Raw genomic sequence first — 22,007 nt, 5'->3', positions numbered from 1 at the left:
GGATGAATTGGGTGACTGGGATTGACGTATTCACGCTATTGATTGCTGTTGTTCAGTCGCTAAGTCATATTCAACTCTTTTCGACCCCATGGACTGCAGCCTGCTAGGCTCCTCTGTCCTCCACTGTCTCCCAGAGTTCGCTCAATTTCATCATCAAGTTGGTGATGCTTCTCCACAACAAGGCTATGGTCCATGAAGGAGACACACTATTGATACTATACGTGAAATAGATAACTATTGAGAACTCCTGTACAACACAGGTAACTCTGGTGACTTAAATGGGAAGGAAATCCCCAGAAAGAGCAGATGTATGTGTATATGTATGTGTATATGTATATGTATATGTATATGTATGGCTGATTCACTTTGCTGAACAGCAGAAAATAACGTTATAAAGCAACTATTTATTCCAATAAAACTTTTATTTTATTATTTCCAATAAAAAAAATTTTTTAACCCTGAGGCTCAGGAAGAAGTATCAGTCTTAAATTAGAAAGGTCGCACAAAGCTCAGAGCTTTGGGCCCTGTGGTGACATTAGCAGGATTAGGGACCATAGGCTTGCTTCTACCCAAGCTCTTCAAGTCCAAACCCCACTGTAATAGTTTTTGCCACCAATGCCATATCTGGCTCAGATGATATTAGTAGGTGACCCAAAATGGGGGGAAAGAAAGTGGTGCCCCTGGGCAAACCTGGATGCAGCAGCACTATGGCCACTCTTAGCTGCTATACCCAGGGGTGATTTTTTTTTTTATTGTTTTCATTTTATAACAACCTAGGTCCCTTGAAGGACAGACTCCTTCCTAGGAATAGACTATGGCTGGCCTCGAGGTGGTTTCTCTCTGGGACTCTTCCTTCAAGGTCCTCAAATCCACACTCAGATCCCAGAGAAATGATACCTTGCCTAGTTTTGCCTTCCTTTTGGAGAAGGCAAAGTTGGAAATAAGGGGTAACCCTCAAGCAACTCCCGGACAACTGGGAAAAGGCAGGAGCCAGGGGACTCCAGCCAGTGTGTCATGGGTCTCATTTGTGACACCCCGTAGAAAGGAACCCTGAGATGCAGGCTGGACTAATTCCCTCATGGGAGAAGGAAATGGCAACATACTCCACTGTTCTTGCCTAGAGAATCCCATGGACAGAGGAGCCTGATGGGCTGTTGTCCACTGGGTCGCACAGAGTCGGACACAACTGAAGCGACTTAGCATGCATGCATTGGAGAAGGAAATGGCAACCCACTCCAGTATTCTTGCCTGGAGAATCCCAGGGACAGAGGAGCCTGGTGGGCTGCTGTCTATGGGGTCGCACAGAGTAGGACACGACTGAAGCGACTTAGCAGCAGAAGCAGCTACATCCCTCACCGGCGTCTGCCCTTGTCCCCATCCCTCCAGGAGAGAAGCTGTATCAGGCCAGCGTCTGCTAGTCAGGGGCCAGCTGGGGCTAAGGCGGCTGGGCCAGGAACGTCTTGAGGATTTGGCCAGGTTAGCAGCCTTCGGATGGCGGGTGGAGAGAAGAGAGAGGCCCAGGCAACCAGAGCGCGATCCTTGCTCCTCCTCCTCCCGGGGAAGAGGAACCGGCTTTGAGATACCAGCCTGCTGGGAGTCAGCGCTCCCCCTTCCCCGACGGGGCTCCCAGCACCTCCCGGCGGGGAGGAGCGAAGTGCTGGGCGCGGGGACAGCCGGGGGCGCGAGTGGCTGCACCGTGTCAGCAGTCTGGCTGCGGGGGTGGCGCTGGGGGTGTGGGAAGGCGGCCGGCGGCGCCCAGAGTCTGGGGAGCTGTTCTGGGGTTGAGATACTGCAGTGGGAGTTTTAGGCAGCATCGTGATTTGTTTCTCCTCCATCACCCTGTTGTTAGCGGCGGTGTTTTTATTGTGGTTTAGCACTCTGCAGTGCCTCGCCTCTCTCAGGATTCTCCCGCCAGCGCCTCCCACAGCCTTCCCCACCTCCTCCCAGGGCCCCAGGCACCCCTCACCCCACCCTCCCCAGCAGGCCTCCTGCTCGGTCTCCCCACCCCACCCCGAGCCGGGAGAGTGTGGGGCTAGGGAGAGGACAGGCACGATGCTAAGGTACTAACTGTATTAATAAGAATGGCAAACACCCATCCTCTCCATCTGGCGGCGCAAAAAAAAAAGAGGCTGTTGGGGATGCAATTACCCACTATAGGAGAGAGTAAAATATTTGTCAGGTTTCGCAATGAAATTATTAATAATAGCCCCAGTTACCAAAACCCTACTAATGAGATGAATACAAATATCCTTTCCTGCTTGCAAGAGGAAAAACAGGTTGAAGAGAATCCAAAAGGCCATTTGATGGCAGGAATCTCTGCCACTCTTCTGTGTTTTGGGATTCTGGGTAGCGGAGCTGGAGAGAGCCTTCCGATTGTTGGTGACGCATGCTCTGACATTAGAAGCTGAGGTTGTGTGTCGGACTGTCCATCTTGAGCTGGGCTCCCGGGACTCCAAAGGGCTCTGGATAATTCCCAACCCACACAACAAGATGGCCAAGAACCCCTGACCCCCCAGTCACTGTTCCCAGGCCGTCTGTGCAGCCTTCCAGGTCTCCTGCAGTAAGTGGTTGTAGCCCACTTCAGGCCAGATATTTCTGCAATTTCCGACATTTTTTTTCCTTCATGAAATTTGTATATAGCAGAAGCTGGGTTTGCTTTAGGAAGAGCATATGCTTCATATTTATTGGAATAAGTTTTCTAGTTCCTTAGCATTCTGTTCACTGATATTCCGTATGTTAAAAATATCTCTGCTTTTTCCCCTGATACTCTAGTAGGCAGCCACAGTTTTCCTCTCTAGCTTTTCTGGGTAGAAACCAGAACCTGCTCTCCACAGCCTGGGGGAGTATTCTATACCTTTGGAGAGGATGACCTGATTTCCTACCCATGAAGACAAGGACAGTTCTTACTCTCCACCTGTTTCATGGATAATGATATCAGGCAGCCGGATTCTAGGGAGCTAACTAAGACCCTTCTATTATAAAGAAAAAAACTAAGGCCAAAGACTTTGTCTCTCCCTTAGGTACTCTGTCCTCGTGTAGGTTTTTAATGTGTTAAGTGGAGGAAGCTAAAAGAAGAGACTCTGAACACTCCTGTAAGTCTGGGATTCAAGGAGATTGCAAATCAGCTCAGAAGGTCCACAATTCCCAGGAGGAGAGGGCCATAATTCCCTGGGGACCTCACATGCTGAACCCACACTCCAACAGCCTCGGTGATTTCCCGGGGGTCTGATAGGAAGGTCTTTGCCCTTGCCGATCTCCTTGAGACACACAGGGGGCTACTATCTCAGCAACGGGAAACTCATTTTTATGACAGCCCCAGCAACAAGGGAATAATGAATAAGCTGGAACTATCCACATTTGAAAAAGAGAACCTGGAGTTAAAATAGTACAAATCAATATCCAAATTCATATGTGCGTGTCTGTGTGTGTGCGTGTGTGTGGGGGAGAGAGAGAGAAAGAGAAGGTTGCGATAGCGAGAAAAGAAAGTGAAAAAGGGAATGTGCCTGGTGGTCCAGTGGCTAGGACTCCTGCTCCCAATTCAAGAGGCCTGGGTTTGATCCCTGGTCAGAGAACTAAGATCCCACAGGTAGCAACTGAAGATTTCACATGCCACAACGAAGATTAAAGACTCAGTGCAACCAAACAAATTAATTAATTTAAAAAAGAAAAAAAAAAAAACACAGAGAGGGACTGAGACAGTGGTGTAGGGTCAGGGAGATGTTTACAAATAAGACGGAAGAGCAAACCCCTTCTTGGAGGTGACCTCAGCCTCATATGCCCTTCATCTGCTAGAAGAGTGGGGTGGAGGGTGGATTTGCCAAGGCCAAGGGTGATGACCCACTTTTCTGACCCCAACAGCCCATCAGAGATCTCCTGAAAAGACCCGCCCCCTCATCAGCCATTTATATGAATCAGTACAGCTTGTTGTCTTGTCTGAGCCAGAAAACTGCACAGAGCAGGGTTGCAGGTCATGGCGTGGTAAACCCACTAACAGGTCAGGTCCCCACCCTGGACCATGACCTGTCTTCTCTGGACCTGGCCTCAAAGAGGTTGCCTAAGCAGATCAAACTCAGGAAGTCCATATGCGTCAATATTCTCTTGTAAGCTGGCTATCTCGTATTTAAAATGCCTTTCCTCAGGGAAACAGCACATTGGTTCATTCACTCAGCAATTGTTTATTGAGTACCAGGGGCTGAGGACACAATGAGGAAAAGCAGACATAGGCATCACGGTCTCAGATCTATCTATTAAAAAGCCATTTAATCAATAATAAAGGCAAACTCCTTTGTGTGTGTGTGGGAGAATTCCATTTTGAGCTCCATCTCGGGCTACCTGGAAAATAGCATTCCCTGCCTTGGCAATAGCAGTCGAAACTCCCACCTGGTCCCTTGAGCAGCCACAAGATAGAGGTGCAAAAACCAGTATCTGTCGAGGGCCTACTGTACGCCTGGCGGTGCTAGCACTTCACACACCTCTGCGAGATGTGACTCTGTGAAGCAGACACAATTGCTCTTGCTTTACAGATGAAGAATCCAATTCTCAGAACCTAAGTAAGTTGCCTAAGCCTGTTGCGGAGCATGGGCTCTAGAGGGCTGGCTCATTAACTGTGGCTCTCGGGCTTAGTTGCTTCACCATTCGTGGGATCATCCCTGAGCAGGGATCAAACCCATGTCCCCTGCATTGCAGGCCGACTCTTAACCACTGGACCACCAAGTAAGTCCCTAAGTCTCTAAGAGTCTTTGCAGTCTGCTGGTTTTGGTCCCCTTACCTAAGCATCTGAGCCATTTCTCCTTCCTCTTATTTCATAACCGTAGGAACGGCAAGGCTCCGAGGGTTGACTCAAATGGACATATAGGAACATGTTCATAAATCAAGGCCTTTCCCAATCACACACCTAGTTAGACTGCCTCTGTCAGGTTCTAAGGGGCCACTCCAGCCACTGACATCAACAGATGTCTTTTTTTTTTTTTTTTTAATCAGAGGAAAATGACTTTACATTTTATGTTGGGTTGGTTAGGAGATGTCTTAAATAAACCAAGCCTGCTGTTATCTCCCTACCCTCGCACCATCTCCGCAGCACGTGATCCCTTGCCCCAGTCCAGTTCATCGAGGGCTTCTTTACACAATAGGTGGCTGCCCACCAAACAGCCCCTGTCCGCAGTGAGAGGGGCGAGACTGTCAGAGGAGACTTGCTCCTCGGCCCAGCCACCCACATCTCAGCCTCAGGACAGTTTTCTCTGCTCCACACGCCCTGCGTGGGCTGGCTCCTGTTGCTAGGAGAACCTGACCATTTGCATTTCCTGCTGTTTTTATTTTAGATTAGCAGCCGCACTGCTGCAGAAACACAGGATATTTTAAGAAAGACAGAAAAAGGAAGGGCGCGGGAAGGACCTAGCATGGGATCTCCTTCCCAAAGGCCTGCAAAACGCTTGGACCCAGGTGGCTCCCATCCCAGCCACCACCCTGGCCTCTCGCCTCCTCTCCCTGAACACCTCCATCTCGCCGTCCTGACACTTTGACCAGCACTTTCAAGCTATACAAGAACAAGAGGGACTTCTCTCATGGTCCAGTGGTTAAGACTCTGCCTTGCAATGCGGGGGCTGCAGGTTCGATCCCTCGTCAGGGAACTAAGATGCCACATGTCAAAACTAAGTCCAGAGGCAGCCAAATAAGCAAACACAAAGATATTTTTAAAAATAAAGTAAAAAAGAACAACACAGTCTCCTTCCAGAAGAAAAAGTCAAGCTTCATACTCAACCCAACACAGAGAGCACAGTTTCCCTGAGTTAAAACAAATAGAAACACTTCTAGATTCCCAAAGGACTTCTCCAGCCCTGCCAAAACACCTGATCTCCAAAGATTATGTTTTCTCTTCCTCCTGCCCCTTCCTTCCCTGGCGCTGCCCTAAAAATGGGGCTTGATTTTGCCTTAAGGCCTCACACAAATCAGTATGCCTCCCTAAATCCCTCTCTCCTCTACTAACCTCTCCTGGTCGATGCTCCTGTGCTCAGTTGCTTCAGTCTGTCCAACTCTTTGCAACTCTATGGACGGCAGCCCACCAGGCTCCTCTGTCCATGGGATTCTCCAGGCAAGAAGGCTAGAGTGGGTAGCCATTTCCTACTCCAGCAGATCTTCCTGACCTAGGGATCGAACCTTGGTCTCCTGCATTGCAGGTCAGTTCTTTACTGTTTGAGCCCCCAGGGATTTCCGAGACTGTTCATTAATAGGAAAGCAGAAAACTGGAGTGGAACATTTTTGCCCACACCTCTTCCTCCCACCTTTCTCCTTCTACCTAGAAGACAGATGTTCGGCTAAGGTTCTAGCAGCCATCTTGAGCCATGAGACGGGTACCACACACTGGGGCTGACCCTGTGGAACATCATATCGGCTGTGATGGAAATTCAGGAATCTCTTCAAAAAGATGCTTATGTACACACACACAATTTTGCAAACAACTTCTAGTTTCATGAGCCCTGAAACCAATGCATGGACCCAGGTCAAGAACGCTGCCTTATAGATGTGGGGACACTCAGCTCTACCCCAGCTTCTTAGATCATCGGGTTAAAGTGATCATACTGGGTGAAGTAAATCAGACAGGAAGGGATATGCAGAATCTAAAAAGAAATGATACAAATGAACTCAATTAGAAAACAGAAAGAAACAGACTTAAGAGAATGAACTTATGATTGCCAGTGGGGAATGATGGGGAAGGGATAGTTAGGGAGTTTGGCATGGACATGTTCAACTTCTATATTTAAAATGGATAACCGTCAAGGACCTACTGCAGAGCACAGGGGACTCTGTTCAATGTCATGTGGCAGCCTGGATAGGAGTGGAATTTGGAGGAGAGTGGATACATGGATATCTATGGCTGAGTCCCTTCACTTTCCACCTGAACCTATCACAACATCGGCTATACTCCAATACAAAATTTAAAGTTTCTTTAAAAAACAAAGTGGAGAGAGTCTAGGATTGTGTTGTGACTGTTGCCAAAATCTTGGTTCTCTGTGCACCAATGCCAGACAGAAATATGGAGACAGGGTTACAGAGGAGAAAGAAAGAGTGGCTTTATTACTTTGCCAGGCAAAAGGGGAACAGAGTCAGTAGGCTAGCGCTTCAAGAACTGTGGTCCCTTCCCTGGTGAGTAGAGAAAGGATTTAGAGTCAGGCAGGAGAATGGGATAAGGATCAAAGCAGTAACAATCTTGCATTCTTCTGCAGTTTCTAAAGGGCGGGGTTGCTGACAGATTAGGGTGTGTGCAGGGTCCTAAGTGGTCCATCTCCTACTCGGGATGAGACTCCACCTCAGGTCGTTTCATTGCTGCTTCTCCTTTGATTAGCAACTGTTCTCCCTCCTGGAACTCGGAGAAGGTCATGAAGGCTAGAATCTTGCCTACAAGGGATGGGGGACCAAAGGCATCCATGCCCAGGAGTCCCACAGGGCCCTGCTGGCATCATGACCACATTTTGTTACCTGACAGCCCTCTTCTTCCCCCTCCCTCGCATCATTCCTCTTAGTTCTCTAAGGCTGGGCTACCCATCTCTCCTCCCCTCTCCTCCTCCCCACCCCCCACCAGCTTTTCTCCTTGCGCTGCCAATCCCACTCCAAAGTCACTTCATACCGGGAAGGAAATTAGCATTTGTGTTGGGACAGAAAGTGACACTGCTCAGCGCTCACTGTCATTCTGCTCTTAATTAATATTTAACCTCAGAGAGATTGTGCAGCAGACGGAAGTGGCTGATGGGAGAACAAAGCCAGAGCTGGCTCTCCTTCTCAACAATACCTCCCCCACTTCCAGCTTCTCTCCCTGTACCTTCGGGCTCTGAAGGACCCAGAGGGCCCACTGGGAAGTGAGGAGGGGTGGCCCCTGAGGATCCCCGGTTGTACCTTGTGGATATGCTCCCTGAAATCTCTTGCCGAGAGAATCCTTCTGCGACAAAATAAGAGCAGATGGAACTCAAAACCTGATTCCCAGGGCCCCCCGAGCTGGACCCAGGCCTGGCCTGCCCAGCAGGATAAAAGACCAGAGGGGGAAAGAAAAACAATTCAAACGTGCCCCTCAACAGATTATATTTAATGCACTATTTTTAGTTGCCTTCAATCCCTCGGGGCTGTCAGGGCGGTTGCAGCCCCACTCCCCCGGGAGAGGAAATGACAGGCATTATTACCCAGCCCAGGAACACTGGTGCAGTGCGTGGTGAGTGGGGGAGGTGCTGCCTTGCCAGCTCCAAAACTGGGGAACTGAATTTTCCAACGGGAAATTGAGGACACCGAGGAAGATCAGGCCACGGACGGAGGGCCCCCAGGATCCCTTCCTCCTCCGTTCCCCGCCAGCCTGCCAGACCATCCCCGCATCCAGTCCACTGGGCCGGGACCAGGAATGTGGGAGTCTCCTCAGTCCCCAAGTGTCTGTAAAGTAGGTTATACAACACCCCTCACTGCCAAGTTCTTCCTTGTCTCTAATCTTAGCCCTGCCTTCGGTCTAAGCCCGTTTCCCCTTGCTCCACATGCAGAGGCAACGGAGGACAGCTGGTCACCAGCCCCCAGCGAGAGATCCCTTCTTTGTCTTGAAGAAAATGACTCAGTTTCCTCTTGGCCTTCTCCTCTCCAACCTGAGTCATCCCAGTTCCTTTAACCTTTCCACACATGTCATGTTTTTCAGCTCATCTTCTTGTCACCCTTCTAACTCCGCTCTGAATAGATCCCGAAGTTCCTCCTTGGAACCTGAGCTGATGCTGGGCCTTTGCCAGGGAGCACCTGAGCATCCATTTGAATGAAGGAATTAGTCCCCCACTGTCTTGGAGTGATTTTTCTCATTGCCTTAGTTATCCTCAGGACATAGTCTCCTTACAGATCACACCCTCCGCCTCTACCACCGCCCTCACCCTCCCCTACACCCGCTGAGTGCAAGGTTTCTAAGTCCTGGTACGTGCATTCTCATCGCGTTCAGGTTTAAATGAGATGCATATATAAAAGTTTTCAGGAAAGTAGCTATCATTTACTTTGTAAATTATACAGAGGCCTCTAAGGAGTGGCTTTTATTCTTGTGGTGCCTGACAGACCTCTGGAGAATGTTTTCTTAACCACAGCATTGCAAACCATAGCATTATTCTGTATTATATTCATTTGTTTGGAAAATATGTTTTGAGTTCCTCTATCTCAGGCAAATGCTAGATTCTGAGATGTCAAAATGAAAGATGGAATCCTGGTTCCACAGGTATTCACAGCCTAGTGAGGAAGGCAAGAGGTAAACAATTACTAGGCAGGGCTTGTGTGCTGTGCTCAGTCATGTCTGACTCTTTGCGACCCCATGGACTGTAGCCCGCCAGGCTCCTCTGTCCATGGGATTCTCCAGACAAGAATACTGGAGTGGGTAGCTGTTCCCTTCTCCAGGGGATCATCCCAACCCAGGTCTCCCACATTGCAAGTGGATTCTTTACCAGCTGAGCTACCAGGGAAGCCCCAAAGACAGGAAAGGTGGCACCATAATGGAAAAGCTTTGCAGTGAGACAGATTTGAGTGGAATCCCAGTTCTGCTGCCTACAGCTTGTGTGATTTATTCAAGTTACCTATAGGGAGGCCTGGCGTGCTGTGATTCATGGGGTCGCAGAGAGTCGGACACGACTGAGCGACTGAACTGAACTGAACTGACCTCTCTTTTTCCCCATAGGTTCTTTGCTGGTAAAATGTGCATAACAGTATTTGCTTCATTGCACTATAGTCATGTACAGATGTGAGAGCTGGGCCATAAAGAAGGCTGAGCACTGAAGAACTGATGCTTTCAAATTGTGGCCCCGGAGAAGACTCTTGAGAGTCCCTTGGAAAGAAAGGAGATCAAACCAGTCCATCCTAAAGGAAATCAACACTGAATATTCACTGAAAGGACAGAAACTGATGTTGAAGTTCCAATGCTTTGCCTACCTGATGTGACGAGCCAACTCACTGGCAAAGACCCTGATCCTGGGAAAGATTGAGGGCAGAAGGGGAAGGGGACGACAGAGGATGAAATGGTTGGATGGCATCATCAACTCAACGGACATGAATCTGAGCAAACTCTGGAAGGCAGTGAAGGACAGGGAAGCCTGGCATGCTGCAGGCCATGGTGTTGCAAAGGATTGGATGTGACTGAGCATACATACGCATGCAAAGGGTCTCTGACCTGTCAGTTTTTAAAAACCAATAAAGATCAGCCATCTGATTAGAGAAAAAACGCCCGAACCCATCCAGTCCTCATCTATCTTTGGGTTCTTGTCTCTTTCTTAAAGGAATTTTCCCAACTCTCCAGTAAGTCTAAGTATAGCAAGCCCACACAACAGACTTGGGACAAGGGAGAGAGGGGCTGAGACAGACCAGGGGACAAAGGCTTTGAGGGTGACTAGAGGAACTATAAATGGTCACCCAGAATCCAACAATGGTTCCTCAACCAAGCAGAGCCAATCTAGGACAACACATGAGAAAGCCCAGCTGCACAAGATCGAATAAACTCATGTCTGAAATGTTAGTTGTTCCGACTTAGAATCTTCAGGGTCTGTCATCAAAGAATCCCTGGAAATAACTCGCACTTGCTGCCCCCGTCCTTGCAGAATGCTGGGTACGTTAATGTGAGGCGCTCAAACATCTCTTGTATTATTACAGCATATTAGAGAGTCATTCGTGTATATCTTATAGAAAGCCTGAATTGATAGTGGCTTAACTATATAAGAGGTTGTTTCCTCATGATTTTAGCATGTTGCTTTATGGTCAAAAGACAGCTGACGCAGCACTGAACTTCAGGTCTGTATTCAAGGCAGGAAGAAGAGGAACTGGTGATGCCAGCTGCCTCTGCCTCCTCCTATCTGGAGAGCAAGAGCTTTCCCAGATTTCTCAGCAGAAATCTGCTCATATCTCATTGGCCATATCTGGGCTGTGTGATCAGCCTTAGCTGTCATAAAAGCTGTGAAAGTGGAAATAGGCTTAGACTGATTATGACGCATTGTCAGGTCCGGACCCACGACAGGCTCCAACAAAACTGCCGTTCTGTTAGGAAGCAAGTAGGGGGAAATGCACGGTTGTTGGCTAGGTAACCAATAGCTTCTGCCATGATGGTTTGGGTAAGATCTACACATCCTCACATAATATCCCAAATGTGGAACTTTCCTGTTGTTATTTTTTTCTTAAGACATTTTTGATGTGAACCATTTTTAAAGTCTTTATTGAATGTGTTGCAACATTGCTTCTGTTTTATGTTTCAGTTTGGGGGCCACCAGGTATGTGGGATACTAGCCCCCCAACCAGGGTTCGAATCTGCACCCTCTGCATTGGAAGGTGAAGTCCCAGCCACTGGCCCCCCAGGGTGGGAGGGTGGGGGAAGGGTCCCTTTCCTGTTGTGATGATCTGACATGTTTAGCAAATAATAACATAGCTCAATTTTGCCGTTCTGTTCCCAGTAGGACAGACAGTGGTCTCAGTTCTCTAAGAACCAGGCTTTAAAGTACTGGGTTTTCCTGGTGGCTCCATTGATAAAGAATCTGCCTGCAATGCAGGAGACCCAGTTTTGACCCCTGGGTCAGGAAGATCCCCTGGAGAAGGACATGGCAACCCACTCCAGTATTCTTGCCTGGAGAATTCCATGGACAGAGGAGTCTGGCGGGTTACAGTCCATGGGGTTGGAAAGAGTTGGGCATGACTGAATGACTAAGCACATAAAATTATTAGAGAAATGCAGTCAAAACCACCATGAGGTATCTCCTCACACCAGTCAGAATGCCCATTATTAAAAAGCCCACAAACAATAAATGCTGGAGAAGGTGTGGAGGAAAGGAAACCTGTGTACACTGTTGGGAGGAAGGTAAATTAGTGCAGCCACTATGGATAGCAGTACAGAATTTCCTCAAAAAGCTACAACTAGGGAACTTCCCTGGTGGTCCAATGGTTAAGCTTCATCACCAGTGCAGGGGTGCCTGTTCAATCTCTGGTCGGGGTCTAGGATGCCACTTGCCTCGGGGCCAAAGAAACAAACAAACCAACCAAAAACATGTAAAGCAGAAACGATATGTAACAAATTCAATAAAAACTTCTTAAAAAATTATTTAAAAAAAAACTAAAAATACAGTTATGATCCAGCAATCCCACTCCTAAGACTATATCTGGACAAAATTATAATTCAAAAAAAACACATGCACCCCTATGTTCACAGCAACACGATCCACAATAGCCAAGATAAGTAAGCAACCTGGATGTCCATCAACAAATGGATGAATCAAGAAGATGTGATATAAATAAATACACATAGATATGCCATGGAATACCACTCAGCTATAAAAAAGAATGAAATAATGCCACTTGCAGCAACACGGATGGGCCTAGAGATTATCACACTAAGTGAAGTGAGACAGAAAGAAAGGACAAATATCATATGATATCACATATATGTGGAATTTAAAATTGACACAGATGAACTTATATACAAAACAGAAGCAGACTCACAGAGAATAGACTTGTGGTTGCCAAGGTACAGGTTGGCAGGGGAGGGATGGGTTGGGAGTTTGGGATTAACAGATGCAAAGCAGTATATATAGGCTGGATAGACAACAAGGTCCTACTGTATAGCACAGGGAACTATATTCAACATCCTGTAATAAATTATATTGGAAAAAAGTATGAAAAAGATTGTGTCGGACACGACTGAGTAAGCACATACATGTATATACATGTATGTGTGTATACACACGTATGTGTATATATACCTATGACTGAATCAGTTTGCTGTACACTGGAAGCTAACACAAAATTGTAAATCAACTACAATAAAATAATTTTTTTAAAAGAACCAAGCTTTATAGTCTCACTTATGAGGAACATCTGTTACAGGATTATGTCTACTGTACGGATTGTTGACTCGGTCTCCCAGGCATGTGTGAACACTGAACACCTCTGGAAAGGCTATTTAAATACCTTAAGACTTCAGGATCAAAGGGACAGAGTGGTTTTACCTAACATGCCTTCTCCGCTAAGCAGTAGGAACATTTCCACTAACAATCCAACCCCAAAACAGCTCATGTTCCAGCACTCCCCACCCTCACACCACTCCGACACACGATCCCATGGCAGGCAAAGCAAAAATAACAAAAGTATATCAACCCAAATAACGATCAGTTCTTGCCTTGTTAAATGCAAATACTCCACCCAAACTGCAGAATAACAAAAGCTTGTAGTTAATAATCCTTTACTTTCCAGTGCTTCAGTCTGACCAAAAGAGTAAAAAAGAAAAAAGTCAAACCAAAGAAACATCACCAAAGTTAGAGTCAGGGTTACTCTGGGTAGAACTTCTGTCATCTTTATAGGGAAAGGCGTTTGACCAAACGATCAAATTCCTGTGTCATGGTCTAATCTGAGGGGTGTGTGACATGCCTTTCATACTGGGTGGTGCACTTGAGGAAGTTTTTTTCTTTTTAATAATTTTAAAAAATTATTAATTTTTGGCTGTGCTGGGTCTTTGTTGCTGCACAGGTCTTTTTTCTCTAGTTTCTCTGCTCGCTACTTGAGGTGCGCTTCTCATTGAGGTGGCTTCTCTTGCTTCAGAGCACGGCTCTAGGGTGCATGGGCTTCGGTAGTTGCAGCACGTGGGCTCAGTATTTGGGGCTCCCTGGCTCTACAGCATAGGCTCAATAGTTGTGATGCGTGGGCTTAGTTGCTCCACGGCATGTGGGATCTTCTCAGACCAGGGATCGAACCAGTGTCTCCTGCATTGGCAGGCGATCTCTTTACCACTGAGCCACCAGGGAAGCCCTTGAGGAAGCTTTTTCTCATAGAAGGCCTACCATCTAGACCCCACAATGGCTGAATTCTAATATCTGTTCTCCTATGCCTGGGCCAAATATGTCAACCAATAGGATGGCAGTCTGTGAGGACGAATCTGTCCGTGTCCCCTTTCTTGTGAAGTCTAGGTACGAAACCTTTCCATACCAACACTAACTGTCCTTGCACAACTTTATATGAAAATTCAGTAGATGATTGTTGATAACACCATCTCCAGCCAGATGGCGGATCTGTCTTGGTTCAACAAAAGTGACCGTGGTAGGCCCTTGAAAAGTGAAAGTGTTAGTCGCTAAGTCATGTCCGACTCTTTGCAACCCCATGGACTGGAGCCCACCAGCCTCTTCTGTCCATGGAATTCCCCAGGCAAGAATACTGGAATGGGTTGCCATTTCCTTCTCCAAGGGATCTTCCCAACCCACTGATAGAACCCAGGTCTCCTATATTACAGGCTGATTCTTTACCATTTGAGCCATGAGGTAAAGCCACCAGGTAGATCCTTGCTTTCCTATAAATGGCAATGGCAGGCTGACCTTCATCTACCCAACCAGCCATTGGTTTGGCCTGGTAGGCAGAAATCATTAGCATAGAAAATTATTCAAGGGAATAGGGATCAACTGCATCAGACCACCAGATGAAAGAAACATCCCACTTTTTAAAATAAAAAGAAAACCCTCCAAGCTTATCACTGTAAAGAAAATCTCCAAATTAAAAAAGGACAGCAGACTTCCCTCACATTCCCATGGTTAAAACTTTGCCTTTCAATGCAGATGGTGTGTTTTCGACTCCTGGTCAATGAACTAAGATCCCACAGGTGGAGGGGTGTGGCCAAAAAGTGGGTTTTTAAAAAAAAAAAAAAGTACAGCAAGGCCACAAAGTCAGGCTCTGATCCCCTGACAGCCAATTTCCTCTTAAGCTCTCTTACCAACGGATGCTGCCACCCAGCTGGCCTTTGGACCTCAAGCCCTGGGGTGTGTCATTCTTCCTTCGATGTCCTTTTGCATAGCTAAGACAAAGCTGAAATGCTCCACCGAGCTAAAGGAAGGAAACCATAAAACAGCAAGAGAAACATGAAACTAGATAAACTGGTTTTAGACAAAGTTCCTTCTCAAGCTCTCAGGCCCTGTCATGTTCTGTCTCCCATGCTCCTCCCATGAAGTAGGGGAGGGGGGACCTCAGCAAGGATTTCCATGGAACACAAATCCGAATGTCTTGGCTCCTCAGAATGGAAACCCTGAGGCTGAATCTCAGAGAGTGGAGGAGTCGCCTCCCTATTTAAGGCCCACCTACTACATTCTTACTGAAGACATACCAGAATCATGTGTGTGTGTGTGTGTGTGTGTGTGTGTGTGTGTGCTGAGTCTCTCAGTTGTGTCCAACTCTTTGCAACTCCATGGATTATAGCCCGCCAGGCTCCTATATCCATGGGATTTCCCAGGCAAGAATACTAGAGTGGGTTGCCATTTCCTTCTCCAGGGGATCTTCCCAACCCAGGGATGGAACCTGCATCTCCTGTATTGGCAGGCAAGATTGTTACACATGAGCCACCTGGGAAGCGCTCAACAGAATCTACACCCACTGCAAATTAGATCATGCCTGACCACAGAAATATGCACTTTCCTTTACCCCTTACTTCATGTTGATAATATTATTCTTTCACCCCCTTTTCAATCATTCTAAAAAAGAATTTGTGAAGTATGCACTATGTCCCATACATTGAAATAAGGCTAGAGTGGTTAAAAAAGCTATTTTCTTTCTTTATGGAGCTTTCAGTCTAAAGAACATACTCTGAATTTAGAGTTCCAAAGAACAAGAAGAGATAAGAAAGCCTTCCTCAGTGATCAATGCAAAGAAATAGAGGAAAACAATAGAATGGGAAAGACTAGAGATCTCTTCACGAAAATTAGAGATACCAAGGGAACATTTCATGCAAAGATGAGTACAATAAAGGACAGAAATGGTATGGACCTGAAAGAAGCAGAAGATATTAAGAAGTGGTGGCAAGAATACACAGAAGAATTATACAAAAAAGATCTTCATGACACAGATAACCACGATGGTGTGATCACTGACCTAGAGCCAGACATCTTGGAATGTGAAGTCAAGTGGACCTTAGGAAGCATCACTACGAACAAAGTAAATGGAAGTGATGGAATTCCAGTTGAGCTATTTCAAATCCTGAAAGATGATGCTGTGAAAGTGCTGCACTCAGTATGCCAGCAAATTTGGAAAACTCAGCAGTGGCCACAGGACTGGTAAAGGTCAATTTTCATTCCAGTCCCAAAGAAAGGCAATGCCAAAGAATGTAAAAACTACTGCACAATTGCACTCATCTCACACGCTAGCAAAGTAATGCTTAAAATTCTCCAAGCCAGGCTTCAACAGTATGTGACCTGTGAACTTCCAGATGTTCAAGCTGGATTTAGAAGAGCCAGAGGAACCAAAGATCAAATTGCCAACATCTGTTGGATCATGGAAAAAGCAAGAGAGTTCCAGAAAACCATCTACTTCTGCTTTATTGACTATGCCAAAGCCTTTGACCGTGTGGATCACCACAAACTGTGGAAAATTCTGAAAGAGATGGGAATACCAGACTGCCTGACCTGCCTCTTGAGAAACCTGTATGCATTCAGAAAACAAAGATTATGGCATCTGGTCCCATCACTTCATGGGAAATAGATGGAGTAACAGTGGAAACAGTGTCAGACTTTATTTTTTTAGGCTCCAAAATCACTGTGGATGCTGATTGCAGCCATGAAATTAAAAGACGCTTACTCCTTGGAAGGAAAGTTATGACCAACCTAGATAATATATTAAAAAGCAGAGACATTACTTTGTCAACAAAGGTCTGCCTAGTCAAAGCTATGGTTTTTCCCGTGGTCATGTATGGATGTGAGTTGGACTGTGAAGAAAGCGGATTGCCGAAAAATTGATGCTTTTGAACTGTGGTGTTGGAGAAGACTCTTGAGAGTCCCTTGTACTGCAAGGAGATCCAACCAGTCCATTCTAAAGGAGCTCGATCCTGGGTGTTCATTGGAAGGACTGACGCTAAAGCTGAAACTCCAATACTTTGGCCACCTCATGCGAAGAGTAGACTCACTGGAAAAGACTCTGATGCTGGGAAGGATTGGGGGCGGGAGGAGAAGGGGACGACAGAGAATGAGATGGCTGGATGGCATCACCGACTCAATGGACATGAGTTTGAGTGAACTCCAGGAATTAGTGATGGACAGGGAGGCCTGGTGTGCTGTGATTCATGGGGTCGCAAAGAGTTGGACACGACTGAGCGACTGAACTGAACTGAACTGATGCAGATGACACCACCCTTATGGCAGAAAGCAAGGAAGAACTAAAGAGCCTCTTGACGAAAGTGAAAGAGGAAAGTGAAAAAACTGGCTTAAAACTCGATAGCCAAAAAGAAGAAACAAAACTCAACATTCAAAAAATTAAGATCTAGGCAACTGGTCCCATCACTTCATGGCAAATAGATGGGGAAACAATGGAAACAGTGACAGACTTTATTTTTTTGATCTCCAAAACCCTGCAGATGGTGACTGCAGCTATGAAATTAAGACGCTTGATCCTTGGAAGAAAAGCTATGACCAACCTAGACAACATATTAAAAAGCAGAGACATTACATTACCAACAAAGGTCCATTTAGTCAAAGCTATGGTTTCTCCAGTAGTCATATATGGATGCAGGAGTTGGACTATAATGAAAGCTGAGTGCCAAAGAATTGATGCTTTTGAATTGTGGTGTTGGAGAAGAGTCTTGAGAGTCCCTTGGACTGCAAGGAGATCCAACCAGTCCATCCTAAAAGAAATCAGTCCTGAATATTCACTGGAAGGACTGATGCTGAAGCTGAAACTCCAATACCTTGGCCACCTGATGCAAAGAACTGACTCATTTGAAAAGACCCTGATGCTGGGAAAGATTGAAGGCAAGAGGAGAAGGGGACGACAGAGGATGAGACGGTTGGATGGCATCACCGACCCAATGGACATGAGTTTGAGCAAGCTCCAGGAGTTGGTGATGGAGAGGGAAGCCTGGTGTGCTGCAGTCCATGGGGTCCCAAACATTCAGACAATGGCTGAGTGACTGAACTGATTGAACTGATATTTCAGGGACATGTGTGCTTAGTCGCTCAGTCGTGTCCAAGTCTTTGTGACCCCATGGACTCTGTGTATCCCACCAGGCTCCTCTGTCCATGGAATTCTCCAGGCAAGAATACTGGAGTGGGTTGCCATGCCCTCCTCCAGGGGATCTTCCCAGCTCAGGGATTGAACCCAGGCCTCCCACATTGCAGGCAGATTCTTTACCATCTGAGCCACCAGGGAAGCCCATATACTTGAATATTTATAAAATGATAATGGGGGAGTCATGAGGAATATTGGTAAATGTGGTGATGACCTGAGAATTATTGAAAGTGAGTGATGGGTACTTGGAGTTCCTTTATATATTAACTCTGTTTACTTTTGCATGTGTTTTTTCTGAAGTAAAACAAAAGGTTATTTATTTTAAAGTATTAATACAAGCAATAATGGCTAGATGTCAAATGGATGACATCCATGGCCTCTGGATCCAGATGAAAACCACCACTCCATCCAAGCTCTCAGACTAGAGAGTGGAGCGTGGAACAACTTAAACGTGGAATGCTGGCTATACACACATTCCAAGAGACACCCATTCTGTATGACTTCAAGAGTCTCTATCTCCTGGATGTTTCCCCTTCTTCCCTAAGGTAGACAATGGCAGGGAGGATGGCCTGCACCTCACCTGACTCACATTACTGAAAGAACAAGGAATCTCTTTTACTTTAAAAAAATTTTTTAAGTCTTTGGCCACGCCATGAGGCATGCGGGACCTTAGTTCCCTGATCAGGGATTGAACCTACACCCCCTGACTTGGAAGCTCAGAGTCTTAACCCTGGACTACTAGGGAAGTCCCTTTATCCATTGTCCACCTGAACCGCAAAAGGAGAAAGGGTCTTCCAACAGACTAAGGTAAAAACCATGCCTTATATAAGCCTTTTTATAAAAACAAACAAACAATTAAAACAGGCATTATCTGGACCAAAATTGAAGCGGTACTTAGGTTTGTGTGGGAGTTTAAAATATTATCAGGATGGTTGTTTGCTTGTTATAAGAATAATTTTGCTGGTCCAGTGTTTGCAGGTGGGATGTGAGGCTCATCAGGTACACATGTTGCTAGGCCATCGCTGGCTTTTATTCACCAGGAAACTTGGGGAAGCAAACTGAGGAAAGGGAAATGGAGGGCTAGAGAATAAGTAAATGTTTGGGGCAATATAGGACAAGGAGCAAACTACATCCGGGACCCAGAATTACACTGAGACCCAGAGTAACGGGGCATGGACGGGGAGGAGGCAGGCCCCTGGCACAGGGGCAAGGGGGCAGGTGTGTGTTAGAGCTCTGAGGAGCAGCGGGGCTGCTGACCAGGTAAAAGCACACAGGTGACGTGACCTCGAGGTCTGGCAGTGCCCCAGTGTGTCGTCAGGGTACGGATTTAGACCTAAACCGTGCGTGAGGGGCAGGAGATGGAACTGCTGTCCTCACAGTCTTTCTATACGGGGAGACTGCATTAAGCTAACAGTGATACTAAATGCAGCGCATGCCTGAAATGTCCTTCTACCTACTTCCAGCCCTATTCATTTCTTTTTAGAAAAAATCTTTACTGAATTTGTTATAACATTGTTTCTGTTTTGGGTTTTTGGCCAGAAGGCATGTAGAATCTTAGCTCCCAGACCAGGGATTGAACCCACACTCCCCACACTGGAAGGTGAAGTCTTAATCACTGGACCACCAGGGAAGTCCCCTGACCTTTATTTCTTTGAGTCCTATTCTTCCTCCAAACCATCCTCCTCCAGGAAGCCTTCCTGGATTATCCAAATTTTCAAGTATTTCTCCCCCATCTCAATTCTCATAACGCTTACTGTCTGCATCATTCATTTGACATCTATCATTTATTACTTTAGGAAATATAAATACATCTCACACATGTACATGTAGATACATATATTTATATACATCCATATCTATATATACATAAGCTATATCTGCACAGAGATAAATATACACATACATACATATGTACTTTTATCTGTAAGAGTGTAAGAAACAAGAGAAGAGAGACAGCTCACGATTTGTTAACCACTGTAACCCATTCTTTCAAGCCCAGTAAGCACTGGGAGTTGTAGAAGTGAACACTCACACACAGAATTCAAAGCTAGAATAGAACTCCTGCCTTTTCATCTTAGTCCTGCAGTGCACCAGACTTGTATCAACAAGACACGAGTCCCTGAATCTCTCCAGGCCTCACTTCCTCCTCAAATGGATTAAAAATACTAATACCTCCTCACGCAGTTCCAAAAGCACCAAATTAAATCATGATTGTGGAAACACCTTGTAAATCATTATTCGGATTTAGGATAATATTATCATTCTCTTCTGGGTTTTAATCCGGGCTCTTGCATTTCATGACGGTGGAAGCTTGGGTAAATTCTTCAACCCCTGAAAGCCTTCGCATCCTCATCTGTAAAATAGGAAAGTTAAGGCCTAACTTGCAAGGTTGTTATCAGAATTAAACGAAATCACATTTACAACGTGGCTAGCACAACACACGGCATCCAGCACTCACTCGGAAGTTTGCTCCCTTCTCTGTCTCACGAAGTGTGTCCTGGTAAGCTTTTGCTAACCTGTCTGGAGCAGCACCCGGCACACAGCAGAAGTTCGAGAAATATTTACTCTTGATAAGGATGCTAATGAGAATGATGTTGATGGAAACAGCGACTACCCAGAAAGATGACTTCACTGTGGCCTAACGCCTAGCAAAACCGACTTTTAGATTTGAATGCCGTGTGCTTTCTCCCCCTTGCCTTTCTGACATGTGGGGGGAGGGTGGGAGGACACCTCCAGTCAGGTAGAGGCCCCTTTAAAAATGTACCCGGGCTCCTCCTCTGCCAACCAAGTCGCTAAAAATACTACCACAGCAAAAGCTGAAATATTTGCAGAGAAAACTGAATTTCCTGCTACCTTCACCCCTTCCACTCAAAATCCTGACCTAAGAAGCCCCCAGCTCGGCTTCACCAAAGGCGCAGCCTCCCACGTCCCACCCTCGTCTTTTCATGGAGTCCCACTGTGGGTTAGAGCTAGGATGTTATGTTCAGAAAGTGCCCACTCCAAGGCAGGGAAGCCACAAGTCTTGGCAAATAGCTTGCCATGTGCCTTGGCGTTTGTCTCTGCTTATGAGGACCAGCTCTCTCCAAATCCCCCTCCATCTGTCCCAAGAAGGATCTGTGCTGGACCCTAGAGGCTTCCCACTAATCCATCTTTTATCCTCTCATGTGTCAAACCATCTCCTCCTCTACCAGCTTTGCCTTCTATTCTGTGCCCTCCACCTCCCTACTCCCTTCTGAGTCCAGCCTCCCCTCTGCACCCACGGGCCCCAGCTCACCCTCAAACCAGGCCCTTCCAGAGTTCCTCTCCTTTCTAGGCCTGCAGTCCTTCTCCTTCAATAGCATTGGGAGTCGGGAAGTTTTAGAAACATGAAGAGTCAAGGATGATAAATGCAGGGCCCAAGCCCAGTGGGTTAACAGGTAACATTCCAAAGGTTGACCGTGGCCTTAGGCCCCAGGCCAGGCAGTTCTCCGTGGGGAGTGTCATCTGGTCTCGCCAGTTTCTCAAAGCAGTCCTCACTGCTCCTGTCTCCTTTCCTTCTCATTGATTCAAGAAACAGAGGCTCACAGATCCACCCAACCAGACTTGCCGACAACCTTAGTCACCTAGTCCAAAAGAGGAACCCCTCACCAGAGGATGTGCGTGCCCTCAATGCATGCTGGTGGAGGGGTCCGCTCCTGTGCGTGTCTTTGATTGTGACTGTGTGGCAAAGAGCCCATGCTACGTGTCTCTCCAGATGTGTGACCTGTGTGTGTGTGTGTGCGTGCGTCTAGGTGTCATTACATGGGGACATTCGTGGTGCTGCTCACCTCTGGATGCTTGAGTCTGTGGGTGTCTGCCTTCCTATTTCTGGCTCTGCCTTCCTGTCTGTCTACCTTTTCCTCACCTCAGCGCCTGCCCATCCCCCTGACAAACGCTGCGGCCAGTTCTGCGTAGGCGCCTCAAGTGGGCTGTTGCTGAAATGGTTGTTTTCCAGGTGGAACCACAGTCGTGTATCCATTGTCCCTTGGGCCTGCAGT

General features: G+C 46.6%; 1 long non-coding RNA gene across 1 annotated transcript in view; it reads right to left on the bottom strand.

Annotated features, from left to right (window-relative positions):
• The window catches only part of LOC148773874 (uncharacterized), a 28,784-nt gene that overhangs the window by 5,824 nt on the left and 953 nt on the right, over nucleotides 1-22,007 (bottom strand). The window lies entirely within an intron of this gene.

The sequence above is a fragment of the Moschus berezovskii genome, chromosome 25 (assembly GCF_049115385.1).
Source record: "Moschus berezovskii isolate FMDL1 chromosome 25, NW_MosBer_1.0, whole genome shotgun sequence".
NCBI lineage: Eukaryota > Metazoa > Chordata > Mammalia > Artiodactyla > Moschidae > Moschus > Moschus berezovskii.
This window is presented reverse-complemented; position numbering and strand designations above follow the sequence as displayed.